The sequence below is a fragment of the Anser brachyrhynchus genome, assembly GCF_964034855.1.
Source record: "Anser brachyrhynchus genome assembly, chromosome: 4".
In the NCBI taxonomy this organism is placed as follows: Eukaryota; Metazoa; Chordata; class Aves; order Anseriformes; family Anatidae; genus Anser; species Anser brachyrhynchus.
In genome coordinates this window covers 37718049-37741500 of record NC_137698.1, presented here as the reverse complement: position 1 = coordinate 37741500, position 23452 = coordinate 37718049, and the positions used below count along the sequence as shown (strand labels likewise).

At 38.3% G+C, this 23452-nt stretch overlaps 1 protein-coding gene across 24 annotated transcripts in view; it reads right to left on the bottom strand.

Annotated features, from left to right (window-relative positions):
* Positions 1 to 23452, bottom strand: part of INPP4B (inositol polyphosphate-4-phosphatase type II B) — a 304962-nt gene that overhangs the window by 202453 nt on the left and 79057 nt on the right. Inside the window, exon 1 of one of the 24 annotated variants that reach the window (XM_080590950.1) lies at positions 5205 to 5309. The exons of the other annotated variants lie outside the window; for them this stretch is intronic. The gene's annotated coding sequence lies outside the window, so the exon portion shown is untranslated. Of the gene's footprint in view, positions 1 to 5204; positions 5310 to 23452 lie in introns of those variants that run through there. 24 annotated transcript variants of the gene reach the window in all.

The window sequence follows — 23452 nt, the reverse complement described above, 5'->3', positions numbered from 1 at the left end:
ACTCCAGGGCCATATCACAACACACACCTCAGATAACACACTTAAAAAAAAATTTGTTTTCCCCTTTGTTTTACACTTTTTGGCTGGCTTTGAAAGAAAGAAAGAAAAAAAGAAAAGTGTTATTAATCACTGGCTCAGTTCCCAATATAATATCTTTTACTTCAAAAATAGCCTAGAATAAGAATGTTAACTGTACTTTAAAATAAGGTATTGACAGCTTAATTACAGCTTTTACCAGTTTTAGCAGTACCAGAAGGGTAAGGAAGGCAGAATACCAAAATGTTATTGCTACAAGTATTGTGCATTTGTAAAAGGCATTAACTTAGCATATTTAAAGGTCAACAGTAAAGGATGTTTCTTTCCACATCTGCCAATTCTCACCATTTTATTGTAAGTTCACAGTATCTGCCATAACTTTCAGTAATTCCCAGTTCCTGGAGGCACAATATCACAAGCTTTTATTATCAATCTCAGCCTTCCTGCAGGAAGAGAGCTTGAGGCAGAACCTAAGCATTCAAAGCCACAAGGTTCCCAAAGAAGATTTCTCCTCTTGGTGTTTTTTTTTTTTTTTTTTTTTTTTTAAAGATGAGTGATTTTAACCCAAACTCCTATTTTTTAAGGGTCAAAACTAGTTAAATCTTCAAGTGGTAAGACAGCATGCTTCATAGAGATACAAGTGAAGCTTCCTTGCTGTGGTCCATTTGACCCATGTGTTCATCTCTCCTATAAAAAAAAAAAGGCTCAGATGAAACAGCTAATGAGAAGAATCACACCCTTCCTTCAGGAAGCCCAAGGAGTGGGAAAGATTAAAGACCCCCAACCACTCCACGGGGAGGAATTTTCTGATAGAGGAAAAAAAATTAACTCAGGTGTTCAAGAACTGATGTGTTTTACTCATTTCGGTACAACGGAATAACAGAGGATGACATTGTCTTGATACATAAGATACGTAAGTTTCCTAGCACTACCTTTATTGACAGCCACCATGTTATGATTACACCCTTAAATAACAACTTCCAGCTGTGAGTAAACTATATAAAAACACTTTAAAAATAGCAGTGGATGCATTCATAGCATTCCCTACATGAGAACAGAAGTCCTACCTGAATGGTTAACAACCTTTATTTAGTCATTTCTATTCAGTACCAAGTTCAGCCTAAACAATACTGTGCTGACAAGACCCTGTGAAAAGAAACATCATATTTAATGTTAGGACATTTCTGGCTATTTGATTTGAGCATACAATAAGTGCAAAAATACAGATGTTTCAAGCATCAGCAGCCAGGCCTGACCTGATCTCAGCGGAAAATGGATCGCTAATATAGATCTGTTATTCCTCCAGCAAACCCTGCCAAGCAAGATTTTATGAACATTGATACAGACCTTGATGAATAAAACAATTGGTAATAGCTTTGTATCTTTACTATTGAGGACAAAGAAGGGATCATCATCTTCTACAATGACTCTCCCCACCCAAAAACCAAGTTCCAGGTACCCATTTGAAAGGTTTGATGTAGTCTCTTTTCACACCAGGGTTTTTTACCCTCTCAGATGTGTGTTCTACTCGCTAACTCTCAATGGCACACCTCTGTCTTCAAAGAGCCCCATATATTTTCAAACGTATGCCTACTTGTACTACCCACAGCATCTCGTGGTAAGGAACTCCAATACTTCCACTACCTGCTCCATGAAAAATCACTTCATTTTGCTTGCAAACTGGTTCCTACTGACTTCTCTTAACATCCCAAGTTCTTGCACTAGAATAGCCGATAAACCATTAATGCTCATCTCCTTCAAGTTGTTCATGATTTTGGATATTGCTATCACAGACCATCTTCCTTATCTCTTCTCCAGGCTGAAGAATTCCATCTTGATTCTTCCTTGTACTGATGACCCTAATAGCCCTTCTCTGAAACCTCCCCATCTACTTTATGTGCTATGAGGGGAACTGAACTACATGGTAGATCTTCAGTCTTCATAAAGATTGAGTGACGATTTCTTCTCTCTTTTCCCAGCAACTCTTAACATTCAACTTAAGCAGAACCACACCTGATCATCGAAGGCCGTCTTTCCAATTTAGAGACTAGGATGTCATGGAGAACAGTGTCAAATGCTTTGCACAAGCACAGTTAGATGACGTCAGTTGTTCTTCCCCTATCCATCAATGCTGTAACGCCATTGTATAAGGCTACCAGATTTGTCAGCTGCGATCTGCCTTTATTGAAGCTATGTTGGCTGCTGCCAATCACCTTATTTTCCATGTACCTTAGCATAGTTTTCACAAGGATACGCTATCAGCTTTTCTTTTTTTGGTGTTAGAATAAACAAAATAAAACCAATTGCAAAAATTTAAGGTCTTGAATATTGTAACTTATAGGTGCTAATATATCCAATATATGTATTATTAAGATAAATCCTGCTCCTCAGAGTCTTTGGATCTATCATAATGATGCTCACTTCTATTTGGAAGCGAGCTATCATTTTTTCCCCCAAGCTTTAGTCTTCTGAGCACAGTACTTACAAAAGAAGCAAACACTATTTTTCAAGATGCTCATGACTCAGTGTGCTAAGAGACTAGTGCTGTGTGACTAGCTATAGTCCCTAAGAGGACCAAACGAATTCCAAGGAGACCTAAAAATTGTCTCCAGGTAGTCTTTGCCCAACTGCAATAAATTCCAACTTCTACACAGACAACCAAGTAAAATAAGCCCTTCCAATGCCTTTTATTTTAAACCATCTATTTTACTTCCTCCCTTCTCCACGTCCTCTCAGGCTGAAAGGGCCATAAGCAGGAACGCCAAAACACAGCTCTGCCTTTAAGCTGACCTAGCACACCTCTGTTCTTTACAATAGCAACATTAAGCCCTTGATATTTCAAATGCATACATTCTGTATTTTATGTTTCAGGAAAAGCAAAACAACCAATGGCAGAAAACTACACCACACAGAAGCCCAAACCTGTTAAGGCCAAGGGAAATCCAAAAAAAAAATTCTCCCAGAGAAACTTTCCTTCTCATCTTCTCTGACAACCAATAAGTCACTGGACATAAAAGGCAAAGTGAGCAATTCATGTGTGGGCACCCAAAGGCAGCAAACCATCTAGGTTACAAGCGCTTAAAATTTGGAAAGCTCTTATATCATACACCATAAAATGAGAGCTTTCATAACCTTACCACTGCAAGTTGAAAAAAGGGAAAAGCCACCTGCCTTCTCTACTGATTAACAAGATCGTTTTATTTCAAACATGGTATTGACTTTCTGATCTTCAGGATTATGTCTTAAGAACTCTCTAACTAAAGAGGAGCTAGTGAAGTATTCATGTGACAAATTGTTGAAGTTAAGTGCTTAGAAACTAGAAGACAAACCTTGTAAGCATCAAGAAAATTGTTTTTATTCAGTTAAGCATCAAATTAAAAGTTGGCATTTCACAAATATCATGTCCATCCCACTTTTAATGCACAATGAAATTGGCTTTAAAATGTTAGAAAAAAATAGTTCAAAGAAGTATCTAGATTTATTTGAACATCATGTATTTGTATTTTAAGGTTATTTGAAAGAACAGTAACTAAGCACAGAGAAACGTAAAGAAGAAAGAAGTAAATTCATGCAGACAATCAATTCAGGACAAAAATAGCCAGATATCACTGGAGAGACACTTCTCATAAAACAATTGCTTCATCTCTAATCTCTCAGGCCATCCTCAAGGGAAACCAACAAACCACTTCCCAAACAGGAGCTCTGGAACAGAGGCTGCAGTTTTACAGGCAACTAAACTGACATAACAGCTAAAATTCATAACTCTGCTAGGTACCAAATGCATCTAATGGGCCATAAAATAAAAATTACGGGCTCTGTATTATCTCTCCCTCCACAGCCAGCTCCTCACGTTCCAACAGCTCTGAATGGTGCGTCTCTTTCTCTCTCACCCCTTCCCCTCCACCAAGAGCACTCCACCTATTCTCACCCCTCTCCTCCTGGGAGCTACCTTTTCTTTCCAAGATGGTGAAATTAATCCATATTTAACTGAACTCCGTGCAACTGTACTCACCTTTTATTTAGCTTGGAATACTGCTCGTTTGATTTTAGACCTTAACAAAGGCATTTGTGGATCAAGAGTTTGTCACTTCACAGCTGCAGCAGTCAGTCTAATAGACTGCATAGCCTCTAACTACCCATCTTCTCTTACTTATGCTGTCACATCACCACAGATGCAACAGCACTATTCTTGTTGAGAATAACACGCACAGAAAAAAAAAAAGGAATGATGAGCCCGCAGACAGAATTTTTCTAAAAGGTGTTTTTAGCAGGTAGGAAAGAGAAATCAATAGGTAAGTATGTGAGAGCAAGAAGCATGCTGACTTGTTGGAGCAGGTACGCCATAGCACATTTCAATGCAAACTAAATTTAGTGACTTTATATACACTGAAAATAATGTTTTCAAAGACACCCATCTAAGAAGTGTCATTTTTATATAGCAATCAGTCAATACATTAGAGCAAACTTATCTGTTTAAAGACCTAGCCACCCTCTCTCTGCAAATACATTCTTGTCTTTTTACACTTCACAAAAATCCAAGTATATTGAAAAAGCAGCAAAAAATTTAACCCCAGCTCATAACTGCAAGCTACAGCTATGCACTCCTTATTTGAAGATAAGATCATGAAAACAGAAAAGATCCATCTACACAGGCTACTATCAGCCTTGCAGAGTCTCAAATATTTAAGTGGCATGCTCTACATGCAAAGCAGATGCAAAAAAAAATTAAGGCATTTTAAGATTAATTTACAGAAATGCAGTTATCTAGAAACTACCTGTTGATAACATGATCAACAGGCACTCAATATTTATTTACATCTAAATACTATTTCTGCACAATTTATAAGTCTCAATATAGTGACAAAATTGGTGTCTAGAGTACCATGTGCTGGCTATAAACAAGCATCAAATAGATCATTAAAATTAATCACAAGTAGCACACTCTACCGTGCCTTAAAACACCCTCCATGGACTCCTAACACAAATATTCAAGGCATTGTTTCAAAACGCAGGTAGTCTCACTCCTAATAAAAAAGAAATCATGGCATCTGCCTTCTTAAAGCATTCAACTTCATACATGCAACCTTTAATTAGTAGATCACTTTGAATGAAGTAATTCAGGTTTTTATACCCAATATCAAGCTTCTATTGAACAACTGCCCACCGACCTGGTTATTTCGCTTGAATCTCACAATCAAGAAGTCTGTCCTGCCCACAGGTAAAAACACTATCAGTCTTCACAGTAGCTGGTTTTCACCAGTCTGTTTAAAGGTCACTTACATTGAACAGTCTTATATAAAAGTAGCTGATGAGGGCAGGAAGTCTTACCCACTAAAGGATATAGAAGGAAAAAACATGGAAAGGAGTCACAGAGGTATAAGCCAAAATCAACTCAAAAGGCTATAAGAAGTTTGGTCTTCAGAAGTGGATTTGGCCTGTTAGGAATTTGTTTTTAAAACATGTTTTTCTATAACTTCCGTCGTGTGGAATTGAGGAAAAAGTCAGGCTATTTCACAAGGCTAACTATATTTGGTTACTATTTATGAAATGAATGTCAGAATTTTATCATCACTGAATAGATAATCGTCTCAATTTGCTTCTAAATTTATTCGAATTGTACACACATACTCAAAACATTCCCTAGTAAAGAATGCAGACAAGGACAAATATTTCGGAATCTTAGCTACCTTCCAGAGAAAAACATTTTTCATCGCTCCAATTACGTTAGCATCTTAGAAAAATTCAAATTGTTGTTTTCCTAACTGGATTACTTAAACAGAAGAACAATATTTACATCAAGTTAGCCATCTAAATTAAAAAAGAAAAAGCTTGAATACAGCAATAAACTAGACAATCTGTACAAAAGCCCATCTCATACAGTATCTGTTTATGACAGCAAACAAACACCTAACTGGGGAATTCTTTAAGAACATGGCAGCGATGCCACCATGCTACGCTACACCACCACCAAGCTTCAAACAGTCTGGTTCAGGGACCTTTCGGAGCAAATGAGTCATTCTGTTTAATTAATGTGTAGATTTCTTCAGCATATTGCATTCACCAGTATGTCTACTTCTACAATTTATTACAATTTTTAATTACTTTAAATAAACATCTACAACAGCCCATCTTCTAGATTGCTCTATGCCCACAACTACCACTGAAGAAAACCGAAGTGAAAGCTCCAGTAAAACCATTTGAAGACATTTGTAAATACTCAAAGTATACAACCCATCTATATTGAATGTGCAAAAAGGGCCCTATAGAACACTAAAGAGTTCCTGCACAGAACTATTCCTACATTTTTGTCTCTGAAAATGTGAGGTTGGATACAAACCATAAATCCAACTGCTGCAATTACCCTCTCCTAATTTGTAGGGAATGTTTTTACCTAGCAAATGTGTCAAAAGTTTATGTTGCGCAACCATATTCAGAGATACCATTTCTAGCAGACTTTATAGTAGATCTTCCTCAAGGAAAACTTTATTTACAACATAATGATACATAAACAGTCTCAAAAGAGTCTATCCATTTGCGTAGCCTAAACAAGAAATCACAGCTGGCTTATAAAACCGTGTGTCTATATACACATACATACAAACATTTACTGAAAATTTGATGAAATGCTATGCAGAATTAGGTAGAAGTTATCTCACCACAAGTGAGACGTGATTTCAAGAAAAAGCAGTAATTTATGTTTCCTGGGGAAAAAGTAACGAATATGACTTGAATATGGTTTTGGAGCAAAGACCGGCTAAAGAGACAGATGAATAAATTCAATACGCTTGCATGCTTCTTTTTTCCCTTTTTTTTCTCTCCTCACATTGCAGTTCATATTGCACTTGCAAGTCTTTACATAAAGTACTCTAAAAGCTTACTGGCATCCCACTATGATTTTACTGCATGCTTACTGAGCAGACTTAGGATATAATAACCTCTATCTTGCCCTTCTGCATTTTCATTCTTCTTTGGTCATAAAAAGACAGCTTCAAGTTTCTGAAACAATTATTTCAAATACTCAATTACAGATAACAGTAATTAACTTTCCCAAAAGCATTTTCAGAGCAAAATTAAAATACATTCATGGATGTTATTAAAAGAAAGGTGCAGCTGAAAGCACTGGATTAAAAATGATGAAACTGCACAGCGTTCTGGAAATGTCAATGCTTATTGCGACATAACAGCTTTGAAACAATTTTCAGAGGCAAGTTCAATCCTCATTTGGTTTTCACATTCTAACTTGAAACTGTAAATTACTGGTCTCAGTAAGGGGAAGAGGGAAAAGCCCTAGACATTAGTATTTTTAGCACTGATCATAAACAGCAAATCAAAAGCTTTCCAATACACATTACAAATGCCTAGAGTGTAATTGCAGCTATGGTACTCACCCCTCACCCCCCCAAATTCAAGAGAACCAATTGCATTTTTTCCTTACAGACTGAAATAAGCAATAACCCCATTTGTCTCTATAACACTTCCAATTGCATGCCAACACATGTAAATACGTGCACAGAATACTGCAATTACACAAAGTGTACACCTGCAAATATACGTATACCCATTGCTAAGACATACCATTACACGTTTGATCCTTTGTGGTTTTAATAACATTCCTCCTTTTCCATGCTGCCAAATTTCTTCAAAAAGGAGTTTCAGCAGCAGCCCACAGGCAAACTAGAGACTAAGCAAGCAGCAAAGGGAAGTAGTCTCAGAGTGAAACAAGTTGCATATGATTTTTCATGTTTCTACTCACTTGCTTCACTTTCTATCTAGACCAAAACAGAAAAAAGCTCCCCAAGAAACTTATACAAACAGTTCACTTTTTCAGTAGGTCTTATCACTGCTTTGGCATTTCATCACCCTCAAAAGCGATTTATTGCTTCATATATCATCTCACTGTAATTGTTGTGCCTTAAACACTGAGTGAATGATTTGATACTCCCCAGGAAACTGATCAAAATGACATAACATGAAGGGCAACCAACAATCTACGGGATGATAAAATAAAAGCACATTAAAAAATAGCACTCTCTTACACTCTGCTGCATAGACACCCTATGAAACTACTTAAAACATTGACTTCAGTACCCAAAACATCCATCATTACTACTACTACTGTAAACATAGCAGCTAACAGCAACATTTAAGAAGCATTACAGAAGATGTATGTTTATCATACTGAGATGCTATGGTCACATTCTACAAGGCATGAGGAGAACATACCAGGTAATTGTTTAGAAGCAAATACACACCATTAATGAAACCATTCTGCTTTGTCTCCTTCCCTAGCAACACTTGACTACCTCCTGAGTTCGCGAACAACCTGGTAAAATATGGTACAAACAGCAACACCACTGCATGTGTGTTTTACATCATCTTGGTTGAACAGCACTAAAAGCCCACCAAGCAGTATCCAGACATGAGTGCTCTCACATCTGTAATGGCAAGGGACCAGAGGAATGAGATTCCCGACTCTGGTCTGGTATTCCCTCTTGGAACTCAGCTCAGAGTAGGAGTCACAGAATGGTTTGGGTTGGAAGGGACCTTAAAGCCCACCCAGTTCCAACCCCCTGCCATGGGCAATGACACCTCCCACCAGACCAGGTTGCCCAAAGCCCCATCCAGCCTGGCCTTGAACACCTCCAGGGATGGGGCATCCACAGCTCCTCTGGGCAGCCTGTGCCAGGGCCTCACCACCCTTTGAGTGAAAGAATTTCCTCCTAACCTCTAATCTAAGTCTCCCCTCTTTTAGTTTAAAACTATTCCCTCTTGTCCTAGCACTGTCTGCGTGAGTAAAAAGATGTTCCATCTTTTTTATAAGCCCCCTTTAAGTATTGAAAAGCTTCAATGAGGTCTCCCCAGAGTTCTCCAGGCCAAACACCCCCAGGCCTCTCAGGCTTTCTTCATAGGAAAGGTGTTCTGGCCTTCTGATCATCTTTGGGGGAATACAAGCTATTTCATCCCCTTTGGGAATTTTGAGGGGAAGAGAGAGAAAAAAAAAAAAGAATCAGCTACTTTTTCTCCCCTTACTGTTAACTCTGCAGTCTTGTTCCAAATCCCTGTAGAGGAGGAAGCCTGGAGCCACCAGCTCCCTACCCACTGAGCACATGACCTCTGGAGACCTGTTTCTAGACATCTTCACAAGTAACTCCTCAGACAGCATTTTTTCAGAGTTTGGGGCAAAAAGGTGGATAAAGCTGAGTGAGCAGCATTGCACTTGCCAACAAAGTCCTCAACCCAGAAGTTTTGTATGAAGCTTTGACTGACTTGATTGTTACTTCTGTCATGTTGCCATGGACTCAAATCCAAACTGAACCATCAAATAGTTAGATAACCATGTCTGATGTCTGGATACAACTTGGGGGAGGGTGGAGAAGGAGATACCTGCAATTCTGTTTAGATGCTGTCATCATTAACAGCTTTCCTCCTGCTTGAGTCTTGTTATTACTACTTAACAAGTACAGGAAAAACTTGATAGTGACATGAATCCCACCTTCTTGCATAAAGTGAGCTTACCATCACTCTGGGCGGTGGCATAGCAAGTACAGATCAATACACCCAAGTGTTGCAGACCTTCAGAAAGGTGAGGTTCGGTGACCACGCAACCGAACTAAATTTTGACTTCCTCAGCATATCAAGAGCCGCACACAATGACCCTGGGCATCGATGTTCATGAAGAGACCAGCAGCAGAGGAAGGAGTGGACACAGCCACGATAAGGAGAAAGCTCATCACACCTTGCCAAAATTGAGCATTGGTACTGTGGTTGGCAGTAGCATTTGTAGGCAGGGGTGGGGTTGGGTGTACACTCACACTTACTCATTGTTAAGCCACAGGAGTTCAGTTACTTTAGATAGAAATGAAGAAACTTCAAACCAGTAAGCATGAAACCATATATAAAAATGGAAACAAAAAATCAAGCAAAGGATCTAAGAAATTTTTAAGAACAAATTTAAAGAAATCAATAATCAAATGAGAAGAAACTAACTTTAGAAATTTAGGCATTTTTAACCTCCTAGATGTAATTAGTCAGTTTAAGAATCTGATAAAACTGCAGCAATTTCTGAGAAAAGGAGAAAGAACTTAGACTCACTTCATTTAATCTTTCTTGTAACTACTGCCAGGGATACACAAAATCTGTCTTCAAGCCTTTACCACAGAACATCTACAGAGAAAATTTTCACACAAGCAAGAAGTAAAAGAGAAGCAGCTTTCAGTAACATCTTACCCTATGCAATATATCAGAAAGGAGAACTAGAGCTAACTTTTAACCTCTTGTGCTGTTCCTAAACTGACACACACTAAGTACTTTCTTAAAACGCATCCAGAGTTTAATCCATGCAAGCGGCAAGGAACATTAAGCAGCAATATCATATCCATTATTTCAAGTGTTTTGCTAGTAGTTGCTGGCTATGCTAGAGTAATTACCCCAAATACATTAATCCCAAATGATGTTACTTGTGCCAACAGAAAGCTTCTTGCATCAGTTTTTGAATTTAGATTACCTGTAATTAAAACTCCATGCTATATTCTGATTCTACCTCATTACTGTTGTTTTTGTTTTGTCTTTTTTAAAATAATCAACTTTCAAAAACCTTTTTTCTTGTCAGAATGTAGCATGCTGGAAAAGGATTTCACACAGTTTATCTGTCCTCAGGCACTGCCAACCATCATGCTTGTAGGCCTTAAATAACTGAACTCTGACAGAGACTACAGTGAATCCCACCTTGCATCCAAAATGGCACTGATGTTCTCACGCCGCCAGGCTGCTAAGATCCTCCAGCCACATTCTTACATTGACTACCTTACATTTTAACTTAAGATTGCCGTAAAAGCCAAACAAATTTTACAAGTGTTTCTACAAATATGAATCACTAACATCAAGTGATGTTAATGCAATACCATACTAGATTATGAAGAAATAAAGACTGGATTCAGCCTTCAGCTGTCTTGCCCTATTTCATTTCCTGTGTGCATTTTCATCTTCTGAAAAGCGTACTATATTAGTGAGGGAATATACTGAAATTACACTGTAATTATCATGAAATGAGTTTTCCCAGCAAGAACACTGTAATAGACAGAAATAATGCTGAGTGATTATTTAGGTGTTTTTTTTCCTTTTGTTTTATTTGGTTTTGCGTATATGTTTTGTTGTTGTTATTGTTCTGTTCAGTTATTTATTTATTTATTGGGTTTTTGTTTTGTTTTTTCCTGTTTTTTTTTGCTCTTGTTTTTGCTAGAGTCTGGGTAGCTATACAGATACATAAAGCACAGTCAAAAGCCAAAACAGTCTCCCAGACATTCACAGCTCCAAGCACAATTGTAATTCCTGTACTCTGCTGAAGGAGACATGCATAAAGGATGCAGTGAAAGGAAACATAAAAGAATGGAGTGAGCTTGCTAGATGACGGTGCTTCATAATCCCTCCCATTCACAGAGAAGCTGCAGCACCCTGCTCTCCACGGGGCGCTACCAGACGCCTGCAAACTTGCAGTATTGGAGAGCAGCAGCCAGCCTGGTGGTCAACACATTCCTAGCGGCTGCTGGGAGTTGGTAACAGCACGGCTTACGGCCACTGCTACTTCCATTTCAGCCTGACAGCCTTCCAGTGCATCAGGCTGAAGAAACAAAACAGCACATATTCATTAATACAACACAACATACAACAGTTACTTTGGGCTCCCTTTGGTAGCCACGGATAACAGTTAACCACTTGCCCCATTTGGCCCTAATGCAAAACGTAATGCAGAAAATTAGTACAATCATCTTGCCATTTGTGAAGGCATCAAGATTACTTGTCAAAGTTGGCTTAATAATTGAAAATACAGTAGATGTTGTGAAATGTGATTTCTATAAGAAGCTCATCAAGAAAACATACAGCCACCCACACTTTACACGTAAAATTAAAACACCTGTTACACAAATACAGGAGAGTCAAGGCTGAAGGCAAGCATTTTAATCTGTGAGCTGCTTTAGGAGACTTTCATTTTAAACTGCTGAACAACAGAGCCAACAGGCTCCTTGGACAGAACTGAAGGATCTCTGACAGCAGGCAACCACAATACTAATCACAAGAAAATCGCAAAGGCCTCAGCAACTTCTCAGTACAATGCATTAGCCTCATAACCATGTAACCCCAGGAAAGGACAAACCCTACCTCCGCAAGCACGGCAGAAGTAAGAACAGAGCCACTCTGTTGGGCGGGGGGTGAGGAGAGCACGTTGCCTGTGCCGGGGTGCCTGGGCCACGCTCAGCAGCAAGCATCACCTCCAGCAGCAGCAGCAATGCTGCCCCAGCACTGTCTGGGATGAGCTGATAATAGGGCGCAGCTAAGTCCAAGTGGAAACATCCCCTTAGAAGATGCATGTTATGGGCATGTCTGTAAACAAATACGAGTGTACACACTCCAGATTCTCAGCTGAAATCATGCTACCTGACAAGGAACAAATTCTCTTTGGCGTCTCACAGCAATTTTGTGGCTGGTCAGCTTTCCAGCAAGTATAGGACAGCCCTAGAACCAGCACCATCTGTACAACTAAGGGGGACAGCAAGCACTCACAAAGGGCAATAGTTTGCATTAGCAGCATCACTTCTGTGCACAAATACATGGAACTGCACCCTTAATAGCAGATGAGGGCAGAAAATATGGCATCAGACAACCTGCTTCGGTACTTTTCTGAATTAGGGTCATCTTTCAGATAAAGCTCAGGAGCTGCACAGTAGCATTTCAGCCAGTTAAATGTAACACCACATCTATGCACTACTGTCTTCTATTACAATTACTCGCCAGCATGTCAACACTGAATGCCTGCAATTCTCCCCGGATTAAAATAGCCTACGTATCGTAAGTTTCTCAAATTCTCAACAGACAGAACTTAGCATCACAACTGCAGCCGGGCTGTCGCAACCAAGGCCAAGCAACTGCAGGCAGCTGTGCTGGGCTCCTTCCAGCTGCTCCCCCGGCTCTTCGCAGAATGCCTTCGCTGAGAAACTCCTCTGACACCTCAGGAGATCATTCATTGCCAAGTCTTTGGGTGTACCAGAAACCCAGCCTTCACCAAAGCTATGCTGACCTACATAAACCCTGTCCAGCACCACGGCTCTGAGTTACCCAATATATGGATATATTCTAATGCTTATTGTTATGCCAGGAAAAAAAATTGGCATGTTTTACAGAGTAACTCCCATTGGGGATTTATTTCTTCTTCAGTACATAATTGTCCAAAACACAACTTCAGTAATGTAATATTAATTCTTTAACACAGTCACAACTGTAATACCAAAACTGTTTTCCTAGTTTGTAAAGGCCATGAAAAGTCAGTATCATTTAAAAAAATGATTTATTATACATAACACTCATATAAGAAAGTGGTAAGAAAATAGACTACAGCAATTCTGTATTACTGACTTATGTCCATTTTATGTACAAATAAAAGGTTGGTGGGAATAAAAATCTGAACCTAAGATCTATAACAGAATTTGCTGCTTCTAAGCACTTATCAAAGACTATGTCAAAAGTGTGGAAAAATAAGTGAGAGGTCCAATCTGATTTTATACTTCCAGTAGGGAAACCTGACGTGATTTGGCACACATAATACAGTTCTGTCGCATTGAAGTCACTGCTTTTGCAACACTAGGTACAAACACCACAGTTAAGCCTTTAGGCTTCCTCCATTCTAGGTGTTAATTTTGACACAGCTCTGGCCTCATTAAATACAAATCTTCAAACACCTTTTCCTACGAAGAAATTTCTCGTGTAGGAGAACAAGAAATAAGCTCTTTTTCATTTTCAGATTAGTAAGAAGTCAGGCAGGCTACATTTCAGCACAGCGCGGTGACGCAAGCATTTCTAGGATGAGCCTCTACTTCTACTCCTGCTCCAAACAAGTTTGGTTATTCTGTTCTGTGATCTGTCTTCTCTTGTGCAAGCAATTCCCATATTTCTTCAAAACTTTCTCTGTTAAGCCAGAGTGATTTACAGGCTGTTGAACTGGGGAAGCCAAAGATTTATTTGGAATGAAGGATTTTGGAGAAGCCTGGCACAAATCCCACAAAATCTAGGGTGAAGGGAACAATGTAGTTGGGTCAGTCTAATGACTGTCCATGAGTAGATGTATAATGGTATCTAGATTTTCTGTCCTCCTAAATGGTACTCCCCTCCCTCCATACTGCCTTCTTCATTGCCACATGCTCCTTATGCTTGCTCTGATATTTCCTCTGTAAGCAATATCCAATACTACCCTGAAGAAAACTGACCCTGACAGACAGGAAGGTAAATATTTTTCTGTCAGCTTAGGGAATTGGATCAATTCAAGAACTATGATCAGAAACACAACAGAGGGCATATAATTATACATCTGGGACCAAGGGAGAATCCAAGGACTTGCCTTTAACAGCAGCACATTGTAAATCCATTCACCTGTGCTGCACAGCTTTACACCGCTAGTTAAAAGGATCGACAGTATCTCTAATCACTGTTATTTCACAGTTACTACAGGGTTAGGAAAAAAAGTTATTTACATTCCCTGTTCATATATTAATTGTTCTCACATCTCTTAGATGGGTACTTATTTGAAAATAAAAACACAAGCTCAGGAACACGATTTTTCAGCAAGGTATAAAAAAAGGAGTGGATTCCTTAATGAAAAGCGCTGCACAGACACAAAGCATACAGGATTCTTAATTTAATCCAAATCAGAACTTTAATTCTTAATTTCCTGAATTCTTTCCCATTAAAATTTCAATTTGGTATTCCAGTAAATTGTCTTTTCAACTTAGATACGACAAGCTTTAAAGCTATGCATTTCAAGTTCAGTAAAGATTAAAACATCACATTAAAAGATCACCATCAATTAACCGATTCCCTTGAAGTAGTTTGAGCAAACTTTTCTGGGTAAACAAAGTGAAAAATAAATAGATGAGCAAGACATCAAACAAAACAGAAGCTCTGTAATGCACATAAACCCTTGACCAACCCCCTTGTGCTCCTGGCTGGAAACACCACTGCCCCTGTTCCCCCACAGCTGCCAGCAGCTCCTGAATACACAAAGCACTCAGCTGCTTCACTGACATTTGAGGCCCTGCAAAAAAGCACATCTTAATCCCAATTGCTGGGAGATGTCACTGTAAATCCTAAAAACATCTGCCACACTGCTAGCTGAACAGATCTAGTTTCATTGTGGTGTAAGGTGAGCTCGTAATCTGCTTTTGCCTTCACCTGTTTTTCTTCAGGAAATAATCACTGTGTTAACACAATGCATTGCCAAAATATTTGCATAAAACAACAATTAGCTTTAAGAGAGCACACATGCCCATGTGTGTTGCTAAACTTGATGATTACAAGGTTCCACTGTGTTGCAGTGATAAGACCTTGTTTGGGACATGAAAAAAGCCATGTATGATTAAAGATAAAGATCACAAACACATTCTTAGTAGGACTCAACCCCAGATAGTATGTTGAAATATTACCTACAGTAGTGAAGTACTTAACTGATTTTTGTAATAATTCAAAATGATGCAATATTTGCCATGACAACTCACCAGATCCACTAGGGCTAACTTTGCCTTACTCCTGCTTAGAAATTCTCCACAAGAATCAAACCCAAAGTTCTTTCAATGTTTAGACCAAAGCATTACCCGTTTTATTTCACTTAATCTGTAGATGGCAGAACAAAGCCAGCATGTTCCCATGAAAAAATCCAGAGCTTTAAATGGCGTAATCAATAGAGAGGCTTCAAACCCCAGCTCAGTCACAACAAACACACTGCCAACTGGAACCTCATTTCAGCCCACAGATTGCCCTCTGGAACCCTGCCCGTGCAACTGATGATGTCCAAAAATGAAGAGGCAGCCTAACATACCAGAACTGCACCACAGGCCTTACCCAAACCCACACAGAAAGAACTCAGGTTATCCTATTATTTCATGAGAACAGCTACTGAGATAATGAACAGACTTTTCTAGAGACCAAAATGGTGATAAGTCGCTGCTCTGAGTGAACTAGTTACACACCAAGACTCCACTTCACTAGATAACCACTTAGAGACACCAGCTGATTTTCAGAGTACCTGAAGCTTTTCTTCTTAAATACTTGACAACTCAAACCTGAGACAGCAGTCACTACAGGCAATATAAGCGTCACAGCCCAGGGCAGGTAAGTAGCTAGTTACAGCAGCATTTCTGTACAACAGCTGCTATTGTGTTGTTGCAGACCTCATCCAAATATTTCAACAAATTTGCAAAAGCAGGTTCAGAGCACAACCACATGTTAGGCTTACAGCACAGCAGAACCCAGCTGTACCTGAAAATAGAGACAGGTCTCCAAACATTTTCCACAAAGTTCTTCTCAGGCCATGTCCCCCACTTAATAGGAACGCTGCCACAGATCTGCCACTACATAATACCAACCAGCTTCATCAAGTACCTCACGTCTTTCACTACTCAGCCCCCATGAAGTCATCAAATCGCAGACTACTAGGCCGCAGTCAAGCAGCCTCGCCTTACTATTGATCTTTCTCCCTGTTAGCTCAAAGACATCTACAGACCTACTTACAAAATACTCAGATTAGTCCTTCAAATAAATCAAAATAAATAAATCTTACAAGCAACATGAAATAACTGTTCCAAGTAAAGCAGGTACAATATTTAAGCCTAGTTTTTGTCTTACAATACATTGATTCTCACTCCTGACTTTATCACTCCTGCATCATTCAAGTGTTTTGCTTTCCTATCCATCCATATCCTGCTATCTGATGCATACCTACTTTCCTCTATTCCACCACCACTTGGTAATACGTTTGTGTGCATTTGTTTTCTGTTTATTTTTGAAGTGCTACCATTACTTTGCTAAATAACCATCAAACTTCTTAATATAAAGATAATATTCGTTTCACTTGATGATGTGCAGAGTAAAGGTACTGACTTACATGGCACATTTTTTGACTCAACGTCCAAAAAGAAGTACAGCTGTTATTTCCTTTACACTGTAAGTCAGAAATTCTTAATAAAGTTAAATAGCCTCAGACAAAGATAGAAATTTCAGAAAGGCCTACTTGCACATACAAGAAAAAAAAATACTAAAACAAATCTCTATAGAAATATCTGGTTCTTTTTCCTTTTAGTTATTTTTTTGACAGGTTCTCAAGTGGGAAAAACTTTCCCTGCACAACTCAAGTTCAAATCAGAATGCAGTATTCGGAAACACAGTATCTTGCTTTAAAATTCAAAAAGCAAGACTTATTTTAGAAATTCCTTGGGTGCTTCCAAATGAATAAAGTATTTCCAGCTTCCCAATACAAATGCTCTTCAGTCCAAAGCAACCAGAACTACTTTTCCCCACAAACGGGGCTGCTTTTGCATAAGAGGAGAAAATTCTGCAAGATTTCCACAATTCTCCTAATTCACAGATCACAGTTAGAGACCACACTCCAAAATACAGAGTATTTGAACAATACTAGCCCGCAGTAGCCCACAACAAGCACACACTGGAAAGCAAATCTGAATAAACTTCAAGTGTCTCAGCAGTTCACAAAATTAGTTCAGCTCTACTACGCACATTACTCACCTTCCTCAGGCTTTCTTCTACTTACTTTCAGCCTTTCAAATGACTCAAACTGATACCTGTGTGAACTTTAGCAAAAGGTATCTTACGAATCTAATAAAAGAGAAAATCCTTTCCCAGTTTCAGTGTGACCTCAGCCAACATGAAGCATATACTAGCTGGTGGTAATGCTACTAACAAATTGCCACTGAAAATGGGCCTGAAAAAAAACAACTACGACCTACTTTTGAAAATAAATACCTAATGTTTTCAAATAACCCAGCTTAACAAGTCAATATTTTTGGTTGTACTTTAGTAGAGTAGCATTTGAGAGGCTTCTCTGAAATATATCCTATAATCCCTAACAAAACACGTGAAGCCAGCCAATTTGATTTTTCTTTCTTCCAGGAAACACAACATTTCTCAGATGAATATGGAACTCTGAAAAAATCAAGAGCATGGTCACGTCCTGCGATTCAAAATTTAAAAAGTTAATCCTGAATATAAATTGCTGTGAAAACATACTCCAAACACTCAGTCCTGAGGTCGGCTCTATTACAATGAATTCTATCATGAAAGTTTAGCCAACTCGGTTCACTGTTTTATGTTACAATACTGCACTTTTCAGACAAGACTTCTGTTTCTCCTCTCCACAGACCAACTGATGAAAAGTAGTCAAGATACACAGAACTGAAGATTTAAATTTACTAATAACGAATGCATAAACACATTGATTTACAACAAGACAAAGATGTTTGCTTTGTATCTTATTATTAATATATCCAATTAGCTCATAAGACTACCGTAACTAGTGGTGTTTTTGATTTTTTTTTCCCCCTTTTACTGCCTACTTCATCAGATAAAACGCTGTTTAGACTGAGTGGACATCATAAATCTGAAATTCAATGTACTTTCCCATCTGCATGTATTTATAACATGTATATATTGTTCTTGCACTAGTATGCAAGAACATTCATCCACTGTTGTCAACTATTTCCAGATTTATTTATTTTTTTTTTTAAGGCTGGTGAGTGGTTTGCTGAAGAATTCAAATAGTTTTATGTAACATAATTCATAGAGTTTTCTGTGATATCTAGCCAAAATTTTCTCATCTTGCAAGGAAATCTAACAAAGAATGCCACAGACATGAAAATAATACTGAGAATTTTGAGAAAGGGATAATCTCCATTTAGACCCACAATTTGGAGAAGCTGCATTTATCTAGTAATGTACCCAACTACAGTCACAGATTAACATATGAAGTAGAAGATTTAATCCAACAAATAGCTAGCAAATAAATTCTAAAAGCATACAAAAATCAATCATTACTTAGGGAAGTAAATATTTATACATCTTACAAATTTATTTGCATTCAATTTGAACAGGGCAATAACAGACATACACTAAAAATGCTAGGGTTCTAGGATGTTTTTTTTCTTAGATCAAACTGTGGGTGCACACGTGAAGGTAAAGTTTGTAACTACCTTCTTGCTCATTTCAAACATATGAAAACATACAAAAATGACATGTACTGTGGTGAAATGTACCATGGTTTTGTTATTAAAACTCATCATTTTCTACACCAGCAGCCAAACACAAGCTGCACACTGTTTATATGTAGTCTCTGAAGCATCAAACTCTAAAAACAATATGCCTGCTGTGGCATATTGTGACCACTGAGTTTCCTGCATAGCTTGACAACGTGAACATGATCATTATGCTCTTCCCGAGTAAGGTTTATGTGCTTTTGTGAACATACTGCAGGGAGTTTACACCTTCCATACCTCTGCAATCCTCTGCAACCAAAACAAATTTCAGAACTGCATTACGATCATTATTGCATTTGGAGGTTTGCCATAAGAATTTTATTATTTCATATTTCTTGGAGCAAGCAACTTTAAACTGAAATTTAAATGGTAGGAGATGCTCTGCAAAGTTCTGCTCCTCAGTGGAACACTGCCTTGTATTGCTCACAATGGACTAAGGCAGCAGAATAAGGCCTTGCATGGAGGGCAGAAGAAGGGATGATCCAATTCTACTCAAATTGCTATGTTAGAACTACTTCATGAAGTATTGCCTACATTTTTTATTACACATGCAGTGCTGGGTCACACAGATTTACAAAGCAGATGACCACTATTTCTATACATGGATACAGGCTTAGAAGTTGTTAATATTCTATTAGCTCCTTTGGTGTAAAGAGTTGGAAAAGACTAGACAAAATCCTCCAAGAATCATGTGCTCACATCTTGCAGGACACTGAGCGTACAATGGCTTTTTCTGGCACTCAGTCCCCCAAAATAGCATTGCCCCTGAGAAAAACAAACTTAATAAAGATTCACTGTATTGACGGAGTTAAAACCATGAAATGTGATGTCTGTGTCCTACCTCCCTAGAAAGTAAAGGAAGCTCCCTTTACTTTCCTCCACTGTCAACACCTGGCTCGTACACGTCTTTAACATTTCAGGTTACAATCTCACCTTTACAGATAAGTTTATCTTGGAATACAAAGATGATAATGGGATTTGTGAAGTTTTCAGCTCTGAAGTGAGGAAACTATGACAGGTCTTACAGAAATATATTTTTCTTTCATAGCCATAAGAAAGCTAATATTGAATGCTAGTGGGAACACTATTACCAATAAAAGAGTCTGAGAACAAAAGTTCAGTGGAATTTCAAGGGATAAGATGACTGGACCTTAAATAAAATAAAATCCAGCATGAATGAAATACAAGAAAACTTGCCTGTGGGAAAAGAGCCCTAAATATGATCATACTTGCTAAGAACTGTTGCTTAAAGATTATGAAGAATGACAAATTCAAATACAACTATTAAATGCCCTGTGCTATTTTGGAAGCCAAATGATTTGTGCAATAGGTAAATGGGACATTTAACAGTCTTTGGGGGCTGTAACAACGGTACAACTTTCCTTTCATGCCCCTTAAAACAGTTTTCCGCCCTGGAGAAATCATTTTCAACCCTTCATAAAACGTTCGGTTTTATTCCTTTTACTTTTCTCCTACCGTTAAATGTGATCTTTTCACTTCATCTCCCTTTTTCTCTTGGACCGAAATATACTGTTCTTTCCCCCAGGGGATACACGATTTCTCTTAAAGGATCGTCAGCCCATCAGAGCTGAGATGAGAATTATTTTAAAAACCATCATGACCTTCAATGATAAGACGATAAAGGAGAATAGAATATCTATGAATGAATGAATGGTAGATGATAATCTAGTGACTCACATGAGCATGATCAGGCAGAAAAAAATTTCAAACGATGTAAAAAGTTATAATCCTTCCAAAACATTTAAAGTTTTAGATACGATATTTATCTCAGGGGAAAAAATGGTCTTGTGATTACATTCAAACATTCTATATAGAATTTTCATAGAAATTGTAGAGAAATGATCTGAAGACAATACCTAAAAAAACTTGGAGCTATTCTCAACTACTTGTTTCTTGGCTGCACATAGTCTTTTAAATAATATCAAAAATATTTTCACGACTTTATATGAAGGATTTAAGCTACTTTTTAAAGATTCTCTTTTTATCTTGGAAAAAAGCTCTAAATATGAGAAGTATTCTGCAACTATTTCTGAAAATATAATTGGAAAATCAGCCCTAAGGTCAGGGTGAGTGGGCTTCACCCTTCCTTCCTTCAGAAGTGGAAAACACTCAGACATATTGGGATGTACAGCATAACACTTGAAAAAAAAAATAAAAAATCAAATGCAAGGTAAAATACCAGTGCTAAAAACACACTTAGCACATGCAGAAGAAACTAAAGCATAAGCACAAGAAACAAAAATGGAAAGAATATATCCAACTCAAAGACTCAAGCTTTGTAATTCTCTCTCGTTTCAAGACTTCTGCATACAAAGTACTAACCGATGAAGCGCACCGCTCCAGCAGCAGCACAGTGCCAAAAAGCTTCAGCTTCCTGGTACCATGCCACTGCTTTCACATTGTAAAACAGGAGCCGTTCTTGCAATAAAGTTACTTAAAAGAGCAGAAAATCTTTGATAACTCAAGATGTTGAAGAGGTGCAACTGCAGATGAAAGGTCTTGAAATCTTCCTCACCTTTCTTAGGATAGCAACACCTTGCCATTGGACCCAGCTTTTTCACTTGACTAAATTGAAGTGATACCCACTTAAAAACTTCAAAGTTACTTTGAGAAACAAGCCCAAAGAGACAAAGTTAAAAATGGTTATTTCAAGCCAGAAGTAGAAAGATCTGGGAAGCACTCAAGTCTGCATGCCTGCTTCTCTACTTAAATGCATTGGCTGGACTCCCACACAACTGTGCTGAAGTTAACAAATACAGGAAATCAAAATTTAATTTTTCATCTCTTTTGTGAAGGCTACATTCAAGGAGATGAGAAAAAAGGTTTTTTTTTATTTTTTTTTAAAGCACAGTTTAAGCACTTCTGTAATAACTTGCTTCAAAATATAACTCAGTACCACATTTGCTTGAGAATATGAATTATTTCTCTTAGGTATTAGACGCAGTATTTATATAGGCATTCTGCTTATAAAACCACAAAGAAGTGGTAATAGTGCCTACTAGGTTTAATTATACACTGACAGAGCTTTGGAAACCCTAAAAATTCAAAAGAAGGTACATTAAGAAACACACGGCCTTATCACTCACTGAGGAATGCTGATTTGTACTTCAATCTAGCCAGGTTTTCCAGGCGATAAATCCATACATGATTTCATCTCAAGATACTGAAGATCAGTAGTATATAATCATCTAGGGGTCAAATATATATCCCTTGCATTTCTCCAATGGCTCAAGAATTATACTAAGAGGATATCATTTCAGAGTTCATATTTTGGATCAAATTGCCATCTGCGCATTCAGTAGAATCACTGTTACAGCACAGGCTGCTATTCTGTTGTAAAAGTTCTTCTAGGATGGAGACAGAAAGACAAAATTATCTTATAATACTATTAGTCATTTTACACCTCACAATACATAAAACAATTTTTCTTCATTTTGTAACTTCAGTTGACATAAAATAATAGCTATTAATAGAGCCCCCTCTTGCCAACAAAGATATCTACTAGACTTTTATAAACATCTAGTAGACTTGAGTAGTGAAAACTAAGCCCATAAGCCTTTGTGAGGCTATGTATACTACCTACTGAAATCCATTACTCCGCCTCAGCAAGTTGTCTGTAGCATATCCCTTATTACATGGTTACTGTCATCCCATACTTCAAGACATCAGCACATTCCTATCTTTCCAGCTGTGCAATTCTGAGGGAGAAAATTTAACTACAAAACTTGATCACACCAGACTCAAATGGAGTCCATCTTGTTGCTTTTTCTTTCCACACACAGCATTTGATTTCTGTCCCTCTGCAGTTGTGAGCAGCCTAGTTAGAGTGGGTTCTTCAGAAAGCCCCTGCATTTTAAGTTACACTTATGGACATGAATCAAGCTGCAATTCCTCCAGACGTTTGAAGAGTGGTTCTGACCAGATTTGGATAGTTTAGGTTCCCTGTGGCTATGACTGCAAATCTAAACAGAGCACTTCAGCAATCTGATGGTACGGTGCAGCATGGGCTGGCACCGCAATAAAGACAACTTCCAGTGGCTGAACCAACAGGTTGCAAGGAAAGCTTCTTGTTTAGGGGAGAAGAAAGTTGTTTCTGAGAGAAATGTTAACCAAATGACCCCTAGGTTTCAGGACCGCATTTCCACTAACACATGGTATTCTAGTAGGGGTTCAAGTGGGTCTGAAATCCTCAAATCTCAGTAAAAACTGTAGCCACATCAAAAAGGGATATCTGACTGCATTGACTTGCCTTAAGAGAAGACTTCCAGTTCCAAAATGGAAGATTAAATACAAACAAGACGGAGAATGGG